Here is a 21,355-nt window from a genome sequence, read left to right as displayed (position 1 = left end):
TAGACATCATACCATGTACCATCTCAGATCACAGTGGAATAAAAGTAGAAATCAACCATAATAGAAACTCACTTTTCTACATAAAAACAAGGAAATTAAACAACCTCCTACTAAATGATTACTTCATAAATGAAGAAATCAAGATGGAAATAAAAAAATTCTATGAAGAAAACGACAATGGAGAGACAAGTTATCAAATCCTCTGGGACACAGCTAAAGCAGTTCTGAGAGGAAAGTTTATCTCCATAAATTCCTAGAATCAAAAGACAAAAAAGATCACAAATATACAATCTAATGAAATGACTCAAAGATCGGAAAAAGAAGAATAGACCAACCCCTAACCCAGCAGAAGAAGTGAAATCAACAAGATCAAATCAGAACTAAAGGAAATTGAAAACAGGGAAGCTATTCAGGAGATTAATAAAACAAAAAGTTGGCTCTTTGAAAAAATAAACAAAATTGACACGCCATTGGCTAAGCTAATAAAAAGCAGAAGAGAGAAATCTCTAATAAGCTCCATTAAGAACAAAAAAGAAAGGGGGTGGAGCAAGATGGCAGACGAATAACACCGCCAGACAGAGTGTCTCTGCAGAAAAGACAGATTCCAGCAGAAATTAGAAAAAAGAAGCAAGAAGACGAGCATACAGCGGACGAGGGCCGGAAGGAGGGGTACCTGAGACCCCCGGAGACTCCATGGGAGGAGGCTGCGGAGAAGAACTGGAGGCTGAGACCACCGGAGCAGCCCGGACACCAGCGGCAAGGGTACGTGGATTTGCTATTTCCCCTCCCCTGCATTCGGGACTGCTGGTGGGCTCCCCAGCGGGTGGAGAGACCTGCAGACACCAGCCCAGAGACCGCCGCTGCCTGCCAACGGTGACCCTGTAGCAGACGTGGCACCAGGTTCCCAACTTCCTCCGGGCACCTCTGTGTGCACAGACCGGAGCCTCGCGGCAGGCACCATATTGCCTCCTCCTCCCCTCCACCGACCCTACCCGTGGCTGCCCAGAGAGACAATACAGCCACCAGCCAGAGGCACCTCCAGGGAACGGGACCTTCCCTTTTGGGACCCTAGAGCTGACTCAGGGAAACACAGACTGTGAGCTCCCTACCCGTCCGCACTCCCAGGTGCTGCTGGCACTGTGTTCCCAGGAGAATGGTGCCTACTCAGAGGCTGAGAGACATATACCCAGTTTGGGTTCCCCTGGGTGAACTGAGACTGGAAATCCTCTCCCTGGTGGGAATACAGTTTGAACTCTGGGACCGACAGGTCGGACCTCCAGACCAGATCCCTTGCACCAAGGGCTAGCATTGCCCGGGGCACAGAAAGGTTATATGTGAACAGCCTACTGACGTGTGTGTGCCTCCAGGGGCGGATCGGCATCCTAGAGGGCAACCGTCCTCCCAGGACGAGGCCGTGCGCCCAACCAAGGTGGCGTACCTGTGCAGGGAACATCCCCGCCGGCATCACAGTCTGGGGAGGCATAGTGGCTTGTGGTCTGCCTGCTGGCGGAGGCCCAGGAGTAGCTGCGGAGTTGGGGAGAGTGGAAAGAAGCGAGGCCCGCTCCAGACTGCGGGTCTCAGATAGCCCTATCCCCACACCCAGACTTTCTGGCTGAGCGGGACCATTCCAGCCCCGCCCTGACAGCTCTCCCTGGAAGCAGAGAACGGAACTTTGACCCCTGCTAACTGCCTGAGGGCAGGCTTACCCAACCCAACTCCGCCCAAAACAAGAGCTGATAACAGGACACAAAATCAACAGCATAGCCTGTTCCTCCAAGCAAACGCCACCTACTGACAGGGACGGCATCCTGCACAGCCTTTCCATGGCACCCACTGACTCAATATACAGGGAGTGGTCCAATTTCACCCAAAGACACCGATAACGCCCCAGAAACTAAACAAGGTGTGTGAATACCCAAACAATAACTTAAGGAAAGAAACAACAACTGATCGACATGGGAAGAAATCAGCGAAAGAACTCAGGAAATATGAAGAACAAAATGGAAAACACACCCCCAAAGAGGAGCACCAGCCCCCTAGAAACAGACACCAACCAAAATCAGGCAACCAAAATGACAGAAGAGGAATTTCGTATGTGGATCATAAGAACACTCACCCAGCTGCAACAACAACTCAATAACCAACACAAAGAAACCACAAAAAGTCTCCAGGATATGGGAAAAGAAATAGACACAATGAAGAAAAGTGTAACCGAACTCCTGGAAATGAAAAATCAATTCAAGGAACTACAAAATACAGTGGAAAGTCTCAAGAACAGGGTAGATCAAACAGAAGAAAGAATCTCAGAGCTTGAAGATAACACCCTCCAATTAAATAAATCAGTCACAGAAATAGAGCAGAGAAACAAGAGAAAAGAGCAAAGCCTACAAGAGCTGTGGGATTACAAGGAGAAACTTAATGTGAGGGTCATAGGCTTACCAGAAGGGGAAAAAGACAACACTTAAGGGTTGGACAAGCTGTTTGAAGATATAATAGAGGAAAATTTCTCAAGCCTTGCTCAAAATCTTGATATACAAGGTCAAGAAGCTTGGAGGACCGCTGGGAGATTCAATGCAAACAGGAAGACGTCACGACATGCAGTCATCAGACTGACCAAAGTATCAACTAAAGAGGCCCTTCTAAGAGCTGTAAGACAAAAGAAGCAAGTAACATACAAAGGAAAGCCAATTCGAATAACACCAGACTTCTCTAATGAGACTTTACAAGCAAGGAGAGACTGGGGCCCCATTCTCACTCTTTTGAAACACAACAATGCCCAGCCTAGAATATTATTCCCTGCAAAACTAAGCTTCGTGTATGAAGGAGAAATAAAAACATTCTAAGACAAGCAAAGGCTCAGAGAATTCACCAAGACAAGACCAGCCCTACAAGAAGTACTTAAAACAGCGTTACGTACAGAACATTATAATAATAACTCACGAATATAAAAACAACCAAAACCCAAAGATATTAAAGGCCAGATATTACAATGGCTCAAGAAAGAAATCATAGCAACAACATCCAACCCAACAAAATGATCAGTAATCTACCTTACCTATCAGTTCTCTCAAAATGTGAATGGCTTAAACTCTCCACTCAAGAGACATAGGCTGGCTGAATGGATAAAAAAATACAGGCCAAGTATATGATGTCTTCAGGAAACACATCTAACCTGCAAGGATGCATATAGACTAAAAATTAAAGGGTGGAGATCAATATTCCAAGCAAATAGAAGCCAAAAGAAGGCTGGTGTGGCAATTCTAATTTCAGACGATTTAGTTTTAAACCAACAAAAGTAGTGAAAGACAAAGAGGGTCATTATATAATGGTGAAGGGCACAGTTCAACAAGAAGAGATAACAATTTTAAATATATATGCACCCAACTTAGGTGCACCCAGATTCATAAAGCAAACCTTACTGGAGCTAAGCAAATGGATTAATAGCAACTCCATAATCGCCGGAGATTTCAACACCCCACTGATGGCAGGAAACAGATCCTCCAAACAGAAAATTAATAAAGAAATAATGGACTTAAACAAAACTCTAGAACAATTGGGTATGACTGACATTTACAAAACATTCTACCCAAAATCCACTGAATATACGTTCTTCTCATCAGCTCACGGGACATTCTCTAAGATTGACCATATCCTAGGACACAAAGAAAATCTCAAGAAATTAAAAAAAATAGAAATCATACCATGTACCTTCTCAGATCACAGTGGAATAAAACTAGAAATCAACCCTAACAGAAACTCACATTTCTACACAAAAACAAGGAAATTAAACAACCTCCTACTAAATGATTACTTCATAAATGAAGAAATCAAGATGGAAGTAAAAAAATTCTATGAAGAAAACGACAATGGAGAGACAAGTTATCAAATCCTCTGGGACACAGCTAAAGCAGTTCTGAGAGGAAAGTTTATCTCCATAAATTCCTAGAATCAAAAGACAAAAAAGATCACAAATATACAATCTAATGAAACGACTCAAAGAGCTGGAAAAAGAAGAACAGACCAACCCCAAACCCAGCAGAAGAAGTGAAATCAACAAGATCAAATCAGAACTAAAGGAAATTGAAAACAGGGAAGCTATTCAGGAGATTAATAAAACAAAAAGTTGGTTCTTTGAAAAAATAAACAAAATTGACACACCATTGGCTAAGCTAACGAAAAGCAGAAAAGAGAAATCTCTAATAAGCTCCATCAGGAACAAAAAAGGAGATATCACAACTGATCCCAAAGAGATACAAGATACAATTTATGAATACTACGAAAATCTTTATGCACACAAACTGGAAAATGTGGAGGAAATGGACAAATTTCTAGAAACACACAGCCTCCCTAGGCTCAACCAGGAAGAAATAGATTCCCTGAACAGACCAATCTCAACAGCTGAAATTGAAACAGCAATTAAAAATCTCCCTAAAAAGAAAAGTCCCGGTCCAGATGGCTTCACACCTGAATTTTACCACACTTACAAAGAAGAACTAGTACCTATCTTGCAGAAACTACTCCACAACATCAAGAAGAACGGAAACCTCCTCGACACCTTTTATGAAGCGAATATTACTCTGATACCAAAACCAGGAAAGGATGCAACAAAAAAAGAAAACTACAGACCAATATCCCTAATGAATATAGATGCAAAAATTTTCAACAAAATCTTAGCTAACCGAATCCAGACACTTATCAAAAAAATAATCCATCACGACCAAGTGGGCTTCATCCCAGGGATGCAGGGATGGTTCAACATACGTAAATCTATAAATGCAATTCACCACATAAACAGAAGCAAAAAGAAAGACCACATGATTCTTTCAATAGATGCAGAAAAAGCTTTTCACAAAATTCAACACCCTTTCATGATACGAACACTTAAGAAAATAGGCATAGAAGGGACATACCTAAAAATGATACAAGCCATATATGACAGACCCATAGCCAACATCATACTGAATGGGGAAAGATTGAAATCATTCCCACTTAGAACTGGAACCAGACAAGGCTGCCCACTATCTCCATTTCTGTTCAACATAGTGCTGGAAGTCTTGGCTAAAGCAATCAGACAGGAAAATGGAATCAAAGGTATCCAAATAGGAGCAGAAGAGATCAAACATTCACTGTTTGCTGATGACATGATATTGTATCTAGAAAACTCCAAAGATTCAACCAAGAAACTCCTGGAACTGATCAATGAATTTAGTAAAGTCTCAGGATACAAAATCAATACACAGAAATCAGAGGCATTCATATACGCCAACAACAATCTAATTGAGAACCAAATCAAAGACTCAATTCCCTTCACAATAGCAACAAAGAAATTAAAGTACCTAGGAATATACGTAACCAAGGATGTAAAAGACCTCTACAGGGAGAACTATGAAACACTGAGGAAGGAAATAGCAGAGGATGTAAACAGATGGAAATCCATATCATGCTCGTGGATCGGCAGACTTAATATCATCAAAATGTCTATACTACCCAAACTGATCTACAGATTCAATGCAATACCTATTAAAATCCCATCAGCATTCTTCACAGATATAGAAAAAATAATTTTATGCTTCATATGGAACCAAAGAAGACCCCGAATATTAAGAGCAATTAATTCTAGGCAACAAAAACAAAATGGGAGTCATTAATATGCAAGATATCACACTATACTACAAAGCTGTAGTAATTAAAACAATATGGTATTGGCACAAAAATGGGAATATTTACCAGTGGAATAGATGTGAGAATCCTGATATAAAACCATCCTCATATAGCCATCTAATCTTTGACAAAGCAGACAAAAATATACACTGGGGAAAAGAATCCCTTTTCAATAAATGATGCTGGGAAAACTGGATAGCCACCTGTAGAAGCCTAAAGCAGGACCCACACCTTTCACCTCTCACAAAAATCAACTCACGCTGGATAACAGACTTAAACCTAAGGTATGAAACTATTAGAATTCTAGAGGGAAAAGTTGAAATCACTATCCTAGACATTGGCCTAGGCAAAGAGTTTATGAAGAAGTCCCCAAAGGCAATCACAGCAACAACAAAAATAAATAAATGGGACATGATCAAACTACAAAGCTTCTGCACAGCCAAAGAAATAGTCATGAAAGTAAACAGACAACCTACAGAATGGGAGAAAATTTTTGCATCCTATGCATCCGATAAGGGACTGTTAACTAGAATATACTTAGAACTCATGAAAATCAGGAAGAAAAAATTAAATAACCCTATTAAAAAGTGGGCAAAGGACTTGAACAGAAACTTTTCTAAAGAAGACAGAAGAATGGCCAACAAACATATGAAAAAATGCCCAACATCTCTAATCATCAGGGAAATGCAAATCAAAACCACAATGAGATATCACTTAACTCCAGTGAGAATGGCCTTTATCAAAAAGTCTCCGAACAATAAATGCTTGCGTGGATGCAGAGAGAGAGGAACACTCCTACACTGCTGGTGGGACTGCAAACTAGTTCAACCTCTGTGGAAAGCAATATGGAGATACCTTAAAGCGATACAAGTGAATCTACCATTTGATCCAGCAATCCCATTGCTGGGCTTCTACCCAAAAGATCCAATGACACTCTACCAAAAAGACACCTGCACTTGAATGTTTATAGCAGCACAATTCATAATTTCAAGGCTGTGAAAACAGCCCAAGTGCCCATCAATCCAAGAATGGATTAATAAAATGTGGTACATGTATACCATGGTGTAGTATTCAGCTCTAAGAAACAATGGTGATATAGCACATCTTATATTTTCCTGGTTCGAGCTGGAACCCATACTATTAAGTGAAGTTTCCCAAGAATGGAAAAACAAGCACCATATATACTCACCAGCAAATTGGTATTAACTGAACAGCACCTAAGTGGACACATAGGTACTATAGTAATAGTGTATTGGGCAGGTGGGAGGAGGGAGGGGGGCGGGTATATACATACATAATGAGTCAGATGTGCACCATCTGGGGGATAGTCATGCTTGAGACTCAGACCTGTGGGGGGAGGCGGGAAATGGGCATTTATTGAAACCTTAAAATCTGTACCCCCACAATATGCTGAAATAAAATAAAAGTTAAAAAAAAAAGGTGGGAAGAAACTTTAGAGGTGATAGATAGGTTCATTTCATAGATTTTGGTGATGGTTTCATGAGTGTATGCTTATCTCCAAACTCATCAAATCATACAGATTAAATATGTACAACTTTATGTATGTCAATCATACCTCAATAAAGTAGTTAAAAATAAAATGAAATGATTTTTTAAAAACCTAAAACAAAAGCAAATGTTTCCTAGAAATGCAGGGACCTGGTTTAAACTTCGACCTATCTGAATGGCAACTTACAGCAAATTCAGATTTCTTTATATTGACCTACGTCTGTCTAAAATCATTCTTATAAAGCTTTCTATGGTGGTTTGTCCCCCAATTTAGTCCCCCATTAGTTAAAAGTACTACACATTTATTATGGAATCAAATATCTAGGTAATTCATTCTCCTGTTGCTTTCATTTCTCACTTCTAAACACATTCCCGTTGACTAAGCTCAGTAGATTCTCGTCATTATTTCTTCCAGAGATCCTCTCTGAGGTAAACTCAGAGGCATGGTGAGTTTCTATCAATAGAGGTCCTTAAAGAATGAAGAAAAATCTTTCCTGTTTTCAAAAACACCATATGAACCCCCAAAACTTTGTTTAAAGGAAAGAGAAAAGGTAAAAGAAATGCATATCACACTGAGTGGATAGATCCTTATCATACTTTTTTTTTTTTGAGAAAGTGTCTCATTCTGTCACCCTGGGTAAAATGCAGTGGCATCATTGTAGCTCACTGTGACCTCAAACTCCTGGCTCAAGAGATCCTTTTGCTTCAGACTCCTGAGTAGTTGGGATTATACTACTGTGCCCAGCTTTAGTAGAGATGGGGGTGGGAGGTGGGGGGGGTCTCTCTCTCGTTCAGGCTGGTCTCGAACTCCTGAGCTCAAACGATTCTCCTGCCTCGGCCTCCCAGAGTGCTAGGATTTCTCATTGCCTACCCTGGAAGAAGTCAGTTTCCATGTCATGAGGCAGATCTATGGAGAGACACCCATGACAAGACACCAAAGTCATCAACCATCACATAAGTGAGATTCATAAGTGAGATTGAAGTGGATCCTCCCTCATCCAAGCCTTCAGATAAGACCACAGCCTCAACCAACAGCTTGACTGAAACCTTATGATATGCCTTACACCAGAGACAAAACCACATTTGGATTCCTGACAGCACAGAAACTGTGAAATAAAAGTTTGTTGTCTTAGGCCATTAAGTTTTGAGGCAATTTATTACTTATTGATAAATAAGATATAATCTAGTATAGACCACATTAAAATTAAGAACTTTGGTTCTGGCCAGGGGCAGTGGCTCATGCCTGTAATCCTAGCACTCTGGGAAACTAAGACGGGAACATCACTTGAATTCAGGAGTTAGAGACCAGCCTGAGTAAGAGCGAGATCCCGTCTCTACTAAAAGTAGAAAAAATTAGCTGGGCATGGTGGTGCATGCCTGTAGTCCCAGCTACTTGTGAGGCTGAGGCAGAAGGATTTCCTGAGCCCAGAAGTTGGAGGTTCTTGTGAACTAGGCTGACCTCACAGCACTCTAGCCTGGGTGACAGAGCAAGACTCTGTCCCCACCACCCAAAACAAAATTTTGGTTCTTCAAAAGACACATAATTAAAATAAAATTACAAAGCTGTGAACTGGGAGAGAATATTTGCATACACATAATTGACAAAGGACTGGTATCCAGAATATAAATCAAAAACTCTTGGCCAGGCACAGTGGCTCCCGCCTGTAATCCCAGCACTCTGAAGGACTAAGGCAGGAGGAGTGCTTGAGGTCAGGAGTTTGAGACTAGCCTGACCAAGAGCAAGACCCCATCGCTACTAAAATAGAAAGAAATTAGCTGGACAACTAAAACTATATAGAAAAAATTAGCCGGGCATGGTGGTGCATGCCTGTAGTCCCAGCTACTTGGGAGGCTGAGGCAGAAGGATTGCTTAAACCCAGGAGTTTGAGGCTGCTGTGAGCTAGGCTGACATCACAGCACTCTAGCCTGGGCAACGGAGCTTGACTCTGTCTCCCAAAAAAAAAAAAAAAAAAAAAGAACTCTCACAAATCAAAATGGGGCAAAAAATGATTCGATAGACAAAAGGCAAAAGAAGACATGAACAGGCATTTCACAGAGTAGAAAAGATGAATGTCAAATAAACATATGAAAGCATGCTCAAACTCATTAGTAAGCAGATCAATGTAAAATAAGAACTCAATTAGATACTATTTTGTACTCGTTGGACTGCTGAAAGTTTAGAAATCTGCCAATGCAAAGCGATAAGAAGGGGAATACTTATGTATTGCTGATGGAAATGTAAACTGGAACAACCACTTCAGAAACATTTGGCACTACCTAATAAAGTTGAGCATACCCATATTCTAAAAGCCAGCCATTCAGATTTTAGGGATGTGCCCTGGAAAAAGGTCTTTCATGTGTGTACTCTGAGACATGTTCATAGCAACACTACTGGTAATAGTAAAAACATGGAAACAGCCCAAATGTCCATCAAGAGAAAAATAAATTGTGGTATATGTACACAATGGAATATTATACATCTTTGAAAATGAATGAACTACAGATATGTAAAACAAAATGGATGAATCTTAGAAACAATGTTAAATGAAAAGATCAACATGCAAAAGACAACAGAGTGTGATATTATTTTAATAAAGTTAAAACAAGGAAAAATTAATCAATATATTTTTATGAATACATACATAGCCAATAGACCTTTTAAGAAACAAATGATAAACATAAAATTCAAACCAGTGGTTAGCTATGTGGGAAGAAGGGGACAGGCTAGAGAGTAACATTCAGATAAGTACAAGTTAATGGTAATGTTTTAGTTTTTAAATGGGTATTTATTATTAAGCTTTATAACTTAAATATAAGTTATAAATATTCATTTGTGTGCATGAAATATAATTTCATTTTAAACATTTAAAATATAAATCAGGATTATTTTTAATTTTTGATTATGGAAATTAAGAGCATTTTTTTATATCTAAAGAAAGCAAGGAAGTTCATTTTGTTTTAATGGAAAGGAAAAATACAGGAGGAAGAAAAGTTTGGTGAACTCCTAAGAGGATCAAGAAAAGGAATACAATTCAGGGAAAAAGAGAAAAAAAACTTCCATTTTAAACCATGTCATTATTTTAATCCTAGATCATTCAGGAAGGTATACTGGCTAAAACTGGAATTTATTAAGAAGATTATACTTTCACCTGCAGTTCACATCAAGTAATTTCCATCCATGTTCTGTGTCTACATCTTTAAGTAGCTTTTTTCTCAATTCAATCTCAAACACCATAAACTGCCACATAAAGAAATAGATACAGCTCCTTCTGTTGGGTCCAGAGTGGGGAGTCAATCTCAATTACATTCTTAGGGCTCTGCTAACTGGTTCTGGGTTCTTATGCCAAACCTTGGGAAGGTGTTAAGGAGGATCATTTGTCCCCATAGGTTATCACTGAGGGACGTTGTTCACTTGGCATCTTTAGATTGGTAGGCTCTCTGTGGCTTCTGTACCACAGTTGGGACACAGAAATCTCTGATAAAATATTCATAACTCCAGGCCTTGCATTCCTGTCTCCCAGATTCATTAAGCAGCTATTCCTCTCTGGGGCCTTACCAGGAGGCTGCAGGAATCAAGGCCCAGGTCCTAGCTGACTTCTCCCCCTTCACCCCAAAACCCAAGGGGCATTTCATTATAATCTGACGAGAGTTCCATTTAACTTCAAACTCAATGCTCCTTAATGTGCTTGGGCTTTTAGAAAAGAAAGCTTAAATGTCTTACAAGCTAATCTGCTGTTAGCTGAGCCACATACTTCCTAGAAGGTAATGAAGCACAGATCCTGGTATCTGCCAGGAAGGGAGAAAGGGAAAGGGTAAAATATGGGGAGGAAAAAAACCCTAATATTTCAAAATATTATGTGGAAGTTGGCAAAAAATTTTTAAATAGGAGACAAAAAGTACTAACCATATAAGAAAAAAATTGATAAAATAAAGAACTATATTTAAATAGTTAAAATTAAAATAAAGAACTATATTTACCTGGCAGGGGACATACCATGGTCACAAAGATGGTTTTCCAGGGTGAAGCTTATCCATTGCACTCTGGATGTGCTGACCCCTGAGAATTCCTCAAATGTGGGAAACTTGACTATGTAATTTGTGGTAGTGGGGGACAGCATTTGTGCTTTCTCCTAATTAAAAAAAAATGAAATGAAATGAAATAAAGAACTGCTGTTTATGAAAAGATACCGTTAAGAGAGTGAAAAGGCAAGACAAAGATAGGGAGAAGATGTTTGAAATATGTATATCTAACAAAGGATTTGCATCCAGAAAACATAATGAAGTCCTACAAATCACAAAAAATGCAAATAATCCAATAAAAATGACTTAAGTCTAGTACTTCATAAAAGGAGACATCCAAATGGCCAATAAACTTGTAAAAGAAAAACAAATGGTCAATAAACATAAGAAAAGTTGTTAAAGCCAGCTTGGGGTGGCTCACCCCTTCCTGTAATCCTGGCACTCTGGGAGGCCATGGAGGGAAGATCGCTTGGGGCAGGGAGTTCCAGACCAGCCTGAGCAAGAGCAAAGCCCCCATCTCCACAAAATATAAAAAAAAATTAGGCCGGGCGCGGTGGCTCACGCCTGTAATCCTAGCTCTCTGGGAGGCCAAGGTGGGTGGATTGTTTGAGCTCAGGAGTTTGAAACCAACCTGAGCAACAGCGAGACCCCCGTCTCTACTATAAATAGAAATAAATTACTTGGCCAACTAATATATATAGAAAAAATTAGTCGAGCATGGTGGTGCATGCCTGTAGTCCCAGCTACTCGGGAGGCTGAGGCAGAAGGATCCCTTGAGCCCAGGAGATTGAGGTTGCTGTGAGCTAGGCTGACCCCACGGCACTCACTCTAGCCTGGGCAACAAAGTGAGACTCTGTCTCAAAATAAATAAATAAATAAATAAATTAGCGGGGCGTGGTAGCGTATGCCTGTAGTCTCAGCTACTCTGAAGGCTGAGGCAAGAGGATCCCTTAAGCCTAAGGAGTTTGAGGTTGCAGGGAGCTGTGACGACGCCAGTGCACTCTAGACCAGGGAAAAGAGCAAGACTGTTTAAAAAAAAAAGGAACAAAAAAGACAACAAATACCCCCAAATACCACCACGTAGGGATAACCAGAGTTAACAATATCCTATAGAGAGTAAGTTCATTCTGTATGGGATATATTCCAATAGCAAGGAGGATGTATAGATGAATGGATGGATAATGAATATATAGAGGAAGAATTTTATAAAAAGTTAAGCCATGAACTGAGAGAAGAAAATTGCCATTAATATAGCAGCAAAGAATTGATACTCAATATATATAAAGAGCTCCTATAAATCAAAAAAGATAAGTCAATTTAAAAATGGTAGTATTTGGCTGGGCGTAGTGGCTCCCGCCTGTAATCCTAGCACTCTGGGAGGCCGAGGTGGGTGGATTCCTTGAGCTAAGGAGTTCGAGACCAGCCTGAGCAAAAGCAAGACCCCGTCTCTACTATAAATAGAAATAAATTAGCCAAACAACTAAAAATAGAAAAAATTAGCCAGGCACGGTGGTACATGCCTGTAGTCCCAGCTACTCGGGAGGCTGAGGCAGGAGGATTGCTTGAGCCCAGGAGTTTGAGGTTGCTGTGAGCTAGGCTGACACCACGGCACTCTAGCCTGGGCAACAGAGTGAGACTCTGTCTCAAAAAAAAATGGAAGTATTTAAGTTATGAGATAACAAAAAAACCAAAAAAATGATATGAACTGACAATTGATACAGGATGAAACACAAAGAACCAATAAACATATGAAAAGATGGTAAATTTTACTCCTAACCAGGAAAAATAAAAGTGACACAAAATGAAGGGAATGAGACCTATTCCCACTTTAGTGCAATATGATTGGTAATATTTCACACCCATCAGATTGGCAAAATTAATAACATTTTTAAAAATTAATTAAGTCTGGTAATATCAAATATTGATAAGAAAGTGAAGAAAAAGGAACTGAGACATTAAAGGTAGAAGTATAAATCAATACAACCACTCTGGAGATTAATTCAGCAATACCTAGTAAAATTAAAGATTCATATCCAGCTTTCAAAGCTAGGCGTCTAATTGAAGCAACTAAAGAAGTAAACAGGTCATGGCACGTTTAACACAAAGACTCCAGGCGGATACAAAAGCTATCCAGCATCTTTGGGTAGCCATTGAGATTATACGGAACCAGAAGCAAATTGCCAAAATTGACCATATTACAAAGTATATGTCTCAAGTCCGCGGCATGCATCCAAAAGAGACCACCCATCAGCTGAGTTTAGCTGTGAAAGATGGTCTTATTCTCAAAACTCTAACAGTGGGCTCCAAAGGCTCAAAAGCTGGCATTGAACAGGAAGGATATTGGTTGCCAGGAGATGAGATCGACTGGGAAACAGAAAATCATGACTGGTATTGTTTTGAATGCCATTTGCCTGGAGAGGTGTTGATATGTGACCTGTGTTTTCATGTGTATCATTCCGAGTGTTTGTCTGATGAGTTCAGGCTTAGAGACAGCAGTAGTCCCTGGCAGTGCCCAATGTGCAGGAGCATTAAGAAGAAGAATACAAACAAACAGGAGATGGGCACATACCTGAGATTCGTCATCTCCCACATGAAGGAGAGGGCCATCGATCTTAACAAAAAGGGGAAGGACAACAAGCACCCGATGTACCAGAGGCTGGTGCACTTGGCTGTTGACGTTCCCACCATACAAGAGAAAGTTGTAATGTTTTTTGGTGACGGCGAAAAGAAAAGACAGACCAAGAGAAAGAGTGGGGGCCAAATCACATGGCTTTATTATACACTCGTGGACAAGGTTCTGGGGCCCCAAGAGAGGGGGGGCCCAGAAATATGTTTTGATTTCTCTTGGATATGAATCTTTTTTTTTCCAAGGTAGTATGTTTTGTTTCTGAAACAGTTCTGTGGTTCTTACATTCAGATCTATTCTAAATGTTTCTGTTAAACTCACTTGTCTTCACCTGTTGTTTTCTTAAAGGTCTGTTGTTTAAAGGTTAAAATCTCTGTAAAACCTAAAAATATTTTAAAATTTGCTGAAAATGCAACAAATTCTCAATTAAAATTTATTCAAAATAATACCCTCCACTGGTGTTACTTTTACCCCCTGAAAAAACTCCGGAGGAACATTTAACAAAAGATTTTAAACTATTGTGCAAAATTTCTTCATGAAAAGTGTGTAAAGGATGGTGCAAAATGGGAAGCAAATTTTAAACAATTTTGGCTTCTTGGAAACAAAAACCGCGTTATCTGGAGAGAGCCACCCAGGAGCTGCGCGGGACCTGCCTCATCTCTTCTGGCAGCAGGTGCGCTTGTGCTCGGCATGCCATTGCTGCTGCTGGCACTTGATGCAGCAATAGGACGTGTTCCAGCAGCAGTGGTACATGGCCTCCTCCTCACAGTTGTAGCACAACTGCTTCTTCTTGGTCTGAGAAATGAGCTGTTTTTGCTGCATGGCCAGCTTCTTGATTTCTTTTACAAATTCTTCTTTACACTTTTCCTTTACTTGCTTATATTTTCTGTCCATCGCACCCTGCATGTTGGCTATTGCTTTATTTACAGCTCGTCTTTTTTCTTCTTCCATTTCAGAATGCAGCTTTTCCAGAGCTTCCTGGACGACTCTCCCGGTCTCTGCTTATGGTCGGACTTTATGCAGTCCTTGAAGATTTTGGTGTATTTGTCATGGCACATGCTCTGGCACACGCCGTCACTCGTGGTCTGGGTGCTCCGGTGCAGCATCCGTGGGGAAGAGGCACTTAGTTTCTGGGTCTGGGTGGACACTGAGACCCTCTTGACTGGCTGGGGCATCATGGGGATCTCCTGGCTGGAACTCACCGCTTTGGTCTCCAGTTCCGGCTCTTCCTTTTTGGACTCCACACTTTGATTATGTCGTCCTTTCTTCACTCTTGGTTCTTGAGTGACCTTCAGCTGCTCATTACTCGTAAAGGAGATGCTGGATTCTGCCTCTTCCTCTCCTTGGTCCTCATTCTTAGACTTCCAGAATCTTTCTTCCAGAATTCCTTCCATTTATAAGAATGCTCATAGCTGCTATATTATTATCTACTGCTACATAACAAATTACCCTAAAACTTAGCATCTTAAAACAAAAAATCTTTATTATCTCACAGTTTCTGTGGATCCAGGCATGACTGAGCTCAATGCCTCTGCCTTCAGGTCTCTCACAGGGCTGCAATCAAGCCATCATTTAGGATTGTGGTCTCACCTGAAACCTCTATTGAAGGGAGCAGGAATCTACAAAGTCATGCATAGAGGAGGGATCATTTGGAGCCACTTTAGAGGTTGCCTAACACAGCAGCTTTATTCATAACAGCCCCAAGCTAGGAATGGCTTAAATGTCCATCAATGGGAGAATAGAAAAAGAAAATATGATATATTCATACAATAAAATGCTATTCAACAGTAAAAAGTCAGAATGAAAGAAGTTTTCCACCAAAGAATAGAAAATGCAATATTGAATTTACACAAAGTTCTTTAACAGACAAAACTTGTAATTTATGGTGGAAAAAAATCAGAATAGTGGTTGCCTGCAGTGGCAGGGGATGGGGGTGGATAATTGATTGGGAAGAGGTATGAAGGAACTTTCTGGGTTGATGGTAATGTTTTGTGTTTTGATGGGGGTTTGGTCAATGTAGATACATGCATTTGTCAAAGCTCACACCACTTAAGATTTGCGCATTTAAGGCCGGGCACAGTGGCTCACGCCTGTAATCCCAGCACTCTGGGAGGCTGAGGCTGGCAGGTCACTCAAGGTCAGGAGTTCGAAACCAGCCGGAGCAAGAGTGAGACCCCATCTCTACTAAAAATAGAAAGAAATTAATTGGCCAGCTAAAAAAAATGAAATAAAAAAAATGATTTGTACATTTTACATATAGTAATAACATTCATTGGGTGTCAGGCAGATGGGAGGGGTGAGGAGGGGATGGGCATGTTCACACCTAATGAGCACAGTGTGCATGGTCTGGGAGATGGACACGCTTGAAGCTCTGACTCGGGTGGGGCAAGGGCAATATATGTAACCTAAACATTTGTACCCACATAATATGCTGAAATAAAAAAAAATTAAAAAACAAAACAAAACCAAAAAAAGATTTGTGCATTTTATTACATGAAAATTTTACTTCTAAAGAAAAAAGAACTATGAACGAATAATGAACTCTAATGAATAATGTGTGGGCTGAAGTGTTTAGGGGTGAAGTGTATTGATGTCTGCAACTTTGAAATGAATCCAAAAAACCAGGCTTCCTTGATGGACGAATAAGAGGGATGAGTAGAAGGATAGTTATGTTGACAAAGCAAGTACCATAACAAAAGATTAACTGTAGAATCTAGGTGGTGGGTATATGCGAATTCACTGTAGAATTCTTTCAACTTTTCTGTATGTTTGAAAATTCTCATAGCAAAATGGTGGGAAAAAAATTAAATATGCGGAGTCATCAGGGAGGGAAACAAAGAAGGCAGACGAGAAACACCGCCAGACAGAGTGTCTCTGCAGAAAAGACAGATACTATCAGAAATTAGAAGAAAGAAACAGGAAGATGAGCATACAGTGGATGAGGGTAGGAAGCAGGGGTACCTGAGACCACGGGAGACTCCACAGGAAGAGGTTGTGGAGGAGAACTGGAACCCGAGACCGCCGGAGCAGCCCAGAGACCAGCGGGAAGGGGAGGTAGATCTGCCAAGTTTCCCCTCCCCTGGATCTCGGACTGCTGGTGGGCTCCCTGGCGAGTAGAGAGACCTGCGGACACCCAGAGACGGCCAACACCAGTGAGCGGTAAGCCTGTAGCAGACGCAGCACCAGGCTCCCAAATCCCTCGAGGCACCTCCGTGTGCAAAGACTCGAGCCACGTGGCAGGTGCCATATTGCCTCCTCCTCCCCTCCACCCACCCTATACCCGCTGCCCAGAGAGACAATATAGCCACCAGTCGGAGGCACCTCCAGGGAATGGGACCTACCCTTTTGGGGCCCTACAGCTGACTAAGGGGAACTCAGACTGTGAGCTCCCTACCCGCCAGCCCTCCCAGGTGCTGCTGGCACGGTGTTCCCAGGAAAACGGTGCAGACTCAGAGGCTGAGAGACATAGACCCAGCTTGGGCTCCCTGTGGGTGAATTGGGACTGGTGCTCCTCTCCCTGGTGGGGATATAGTTTGAATTCTGGGGCCCAGAGGTCAGACCTGCAGAACAGATCCCGTGCACCGAGGTCTCGCATTGCCTGGGGCACAGAAGGGATATATGTGAACAGCCTACTGAGGTGTGTGTGCCTCCAGGGGCAGATCAGCGTCCTAGAGGACAACCCTCCCCCCAAAGGGAGGCCCTGAGCCCAGCCCAGGTGGCTTTCCTGAGCAGGGAACCTCCCCGCTGGCATCACAGTCCGGGGAGGCCTGGTGGCATGTGGTTGGGCCTGCTGGCAGAGGCCTAGGAGTAGCTGCGGAGTTGGGGAGGGTGGAAAGAAGCGAGGCCCGCTCCAGACTGCGGGTCTCAAACAGACCCACCCCCACATGCAGAATTTCTAACTGAGTAGGGCCATTCCAGCCCCTCCCTGACAGCTTTTCCTGGAAGCAGAGAACAGAACTTTGACCCCTGCTAACGACATTGGTGGTACCTGAGGGCAGGCTTACACAACCCAGCTCTGCCCAGACTCTCTCCCAGACCAGCCCTCACTGAGGGAGAGAAAAGGACACACCTGGAAGTCCCAGGGCCCCACGGACAACCTGCGGCACTAGAGTGCCTCTCTACAGGAACAAGAGCTGAAAACAGGACACAAAAACAACAGCATAGCCTGTTCCTCCAGGCAAGCACCACTTACTGACAGGGATGGCATCCTGCACACCCTTTTCACGGCACCCACTGACTCATTATCAAGGGAGTGGTCAAATCTCACCCACAGACACCACCTACTGGCGCAGAAATTAAACAAGGCTAGTGAATACCCAAAAGAAAACCTAAAGGAAAGAAACAACAACTGATCGACATGGGAAGAAATCAGCGAAGGAACTCTGGAAATATGAAGAACAAAACGGAAAACACACGCCCAAAGCAGAGCACCAGCCCCCTAGAAACAGACACCAACCAAAATCAGGCAACCAAAATGACGAAAGAGGAATTTCAAATGTGAATCATAAGAAAATTCAACGACCTGCAATAACAACTTAATAACCAACACAAAGAAATCACAAAAAGCCTCCAGGACCTGGAACAAAAGTTCACTAAAGAAATCCAACCAATGAAGAAAAGTTTAATAGAACTCCTGGAAATGAAGAATCAATTCAGGGAACTGCAAAATACAGTGGAAAGTCTCAAGAACAGGGTAGATCAAACAGAAGAAAGAATCTCAGAGATTGAATATAACACCCTCCAATTAAATAAATCAGTCACAGAGAAAGAACACAGAAACAAGAGAAAAGAGCAAAGCCTAAAGAAGATGTGGGATTATGTGAAGAAACCTAATGTGAGGGTCATAGGGTTACCAGAAGGGGAAGAAGACAACACTCAAGGGTTGGACAAGCTGTTTGAAGATATAATAGAGGAAAATTTCCCAGGCCTCGCTAAAAATCTCGATATACAAATTCAAGAAGGTCAGAGGACCCCTGGGAGATTCAATGCAAACAGGAAGACGTCACGACTGGAAGTCTTCAGACTGACCAAAATACCAACTAAAGAGGCCCTTCTAAGAGCTGTAAGACGAAAGAAGCAAGTGACATACAAGGAAAAGCCAATTCGAATAACACCAGACTTCTCTAATGAGACTTTACAAGCAAGGAAAGAATGGGGCCCCATTCTCACTCTTCTGAAACAAAACAATGCCCAGCCTAGAATCTTATTCCCTGCAAAACTAAGCTTAGTATATGAAGGAGAAATAAAGACATTCTCAGATAAGCAAACTCTCAGAGAATTCACCAAGACCAGCCCTACAAGAAGTACTCAAAACACTGTTATGCACAGAACACCATAATAAAAACTCACGAATATAAAAGCAACCAAAACTCAAAGATTAAAAGCCAGATATTACAATGGCTCAAGAGAGAAATCAAAGCAACAACATCCAATCCAACAGAATGAAAACTAATCTATCTTACCTATCACTTCTTTCAATAAATGTGAATGGCTTAAACTCTCCAATCAAGAGACATAGGCTGGCTGAATGGATAACAAAATACAGGCCACTTATATGCTGTCTTCAGGAAACACATCTAACCTGCAAGGATGCATATGGACTAAAAGTAAAAGTGTGGAGATCAGTATTCCAGGAAAATGGAAGCCAAAAGAAGGCTGGCGTGGCAGTTCTAATTTCAGGCGATTTAGTTTTTAAAGGAACAAAAGTAGTGAAAAACAAAGAGGGTCATTATATAATGGTGAAGGGCACAGTTCAACCAGAAGAGATAACAATTTTAAATATATATGCACTCAACTTAGGTGCACCCAGTTTAATAAAGCGAACCTTACTGGATCTAAGCAAATGGATTTATAGCTACTCCATAATCACCAGAGATTTCAACACCTCACTGACGGCACAAGACAGATCCTCCAAACAGAAAATTAGCAAAGAAATAATGGACATAGACAAAACTCTAGAACAATTGGGTCTGACTGACATTTACAGGACATTCTACCCTAAATCTACTGAATATACGTTCTTCTCATCAGCTCATGGGACATTCTCTAAGATTGACCATATCCTAGTACACAAAGTAAGCCTCAAGAAATTTAAAAAAAATAGAAATGATACCATGTATCTTCTCAGATCACAGTGGAATAAAAGCAGAAAGCAACCCTAACAGAAGCTCACATTTCTACACAAAAACGTGGAAATTAAACAACCTCCTACTAAATGATTACTTCATTAATGAAGAAATCAAGATGGAAATAACAAAATTCTATGAACAAAATTACAATGGAGAGATAAGTTATCAAATCCTCTGGTACACAGCTAAAGCAGTTCTGAGAGGAAAATTTATCTCCATAAATGCCTAGAACCAAAAGTGAAAAAGATCACAAATAGACAATCTAATGAAATGACTCAAAGAGCTGGAAAAAGAAGAACAGACCAACCCCAAACCCAGCAGAAGAGGTGAAATCAACAAGATCATATCAGAACTAAACGAAATTGAAAACAGGGAAGCTATTCAGGAGATTAATAAAACAAAAAGGTGGTTCTTTGAAAAAATAAACAAAATTGACACGCCATTGGCTAAGCTAATAAAAAGCAGAAAAGAGAAATCTCTAATAAGCTCCATCAGGAACAAAAAAGGAGATATCACAACTGATCCCAAAGAGATACAAGATATAATTTATGAATACTACAAAAACCTTTATGCACACAAATTGGAAAATGTGGAGGAAATGGACAAATTTCTAGAAACACACAGCCTCCCTAGGGTCAACCAGGAAGAAATGGATTTCCTGAACACACCAATCTCAAGAGCTGAAATGGAAACAGCAATTAAAAATCTCCCTATAAAGAAAAGTCCCGGTCCAGATGGTTTCACACCCGAATTTTACCACACTTACAAAGAGGAACTAGTACCTATCTTGCAGAAACTATTCTACAACATAGAGAAGAACGGAAACCTCCCTGACACCTTTTATGAAGCTAATATTACTCTGATACCAAATCTAGGAAAGGATGCAACAAAAAAAAGAAAACTACAGACCAAATGCCTAATGAACATAGATAAAAAAATTTTCAACAAAATCTTAGCTAACCGAATCCAGACGCTTATCAAAAAAATAATCCATCATGACCAAGTGGGCTTCATCCCAGGGGTGCTGGAATGGTTCAACATATGTAAGTCTATAAATGCAATTCACCACATAAACAGAAGCAAAAACAAAGACCACATGATTCTTTCAATAGATGCAGAAAAAGCTTTTGACAAAATTCAACACCCTTTCATGTTGTGAACATTTAATAAAATAGGCATAAAAGGAACATATCTAAATCGGATACAAGCCATATATGACAGACACATAGCCAACATCATACTGAATGGGGAAAAATTGAAAGCATTCCCACTTAGAACTGGAACCAGACAAGGCTGCCCACTATCTCCACTTCTATTCAACATAGTGCTGGAAGTCCTGGCTACAGCAATCAGACAGGAAAGTGGAATTAAAGGTATCCAAATAGGGACAGAAGAGAACAAACCTTCATGG

At 41.0% G+C, this 21,355-nt stretch overlaps 1 non-coding gene and 1 pseudogene across 1 annotated transcript; one reads left to right on the top strand and one right to left on the bottom strand.

Moving 5' to 3' along the window:
• The first annotated feature begins 11,140 nt into the window (after window positions 1–11,140).
• Window positions 11,141–11,303, top strand: LOC142865970 (U1 spliceosomal RNA). The gene has a single exon (XR_012916064.1). It is a non-coding gene; the product is annotated as a U1 spliceosomal RNA (small nuclear RNA).
• Window positions 11,304–14,470: 3,167 nt separating this feature from the next.
• Window positions 14,471–15,210, bottom strand: LOC105861906 (zinc finger MYND domain-containing protein 11 pseudogene; annotated as a pseudogene).
• Window positions 15,211–21,355: the final 6,145 nt, after the last annotated feature.

The sequence above is a fragment of the Microcebus murinus genome, chromosome X (assembly GCF_040939455.1).
Source record: "Microcebus murinus isolate Inina chromosome X, M.murinus_Inina_mat1.0, whole genome shotgun sequence".
NCBI classification, from domain to species: domain Eukaryota; kingdom Metazoa; phylum Chordata; class Mammalia; order Primates; family Cheirogaleidae; genus Microcebus; species Microcebus murinus.
Note: the sequence above shows the minus strand (reverse complement) of the source record. Positions and strands in the feature narration are given on the sequence as shown.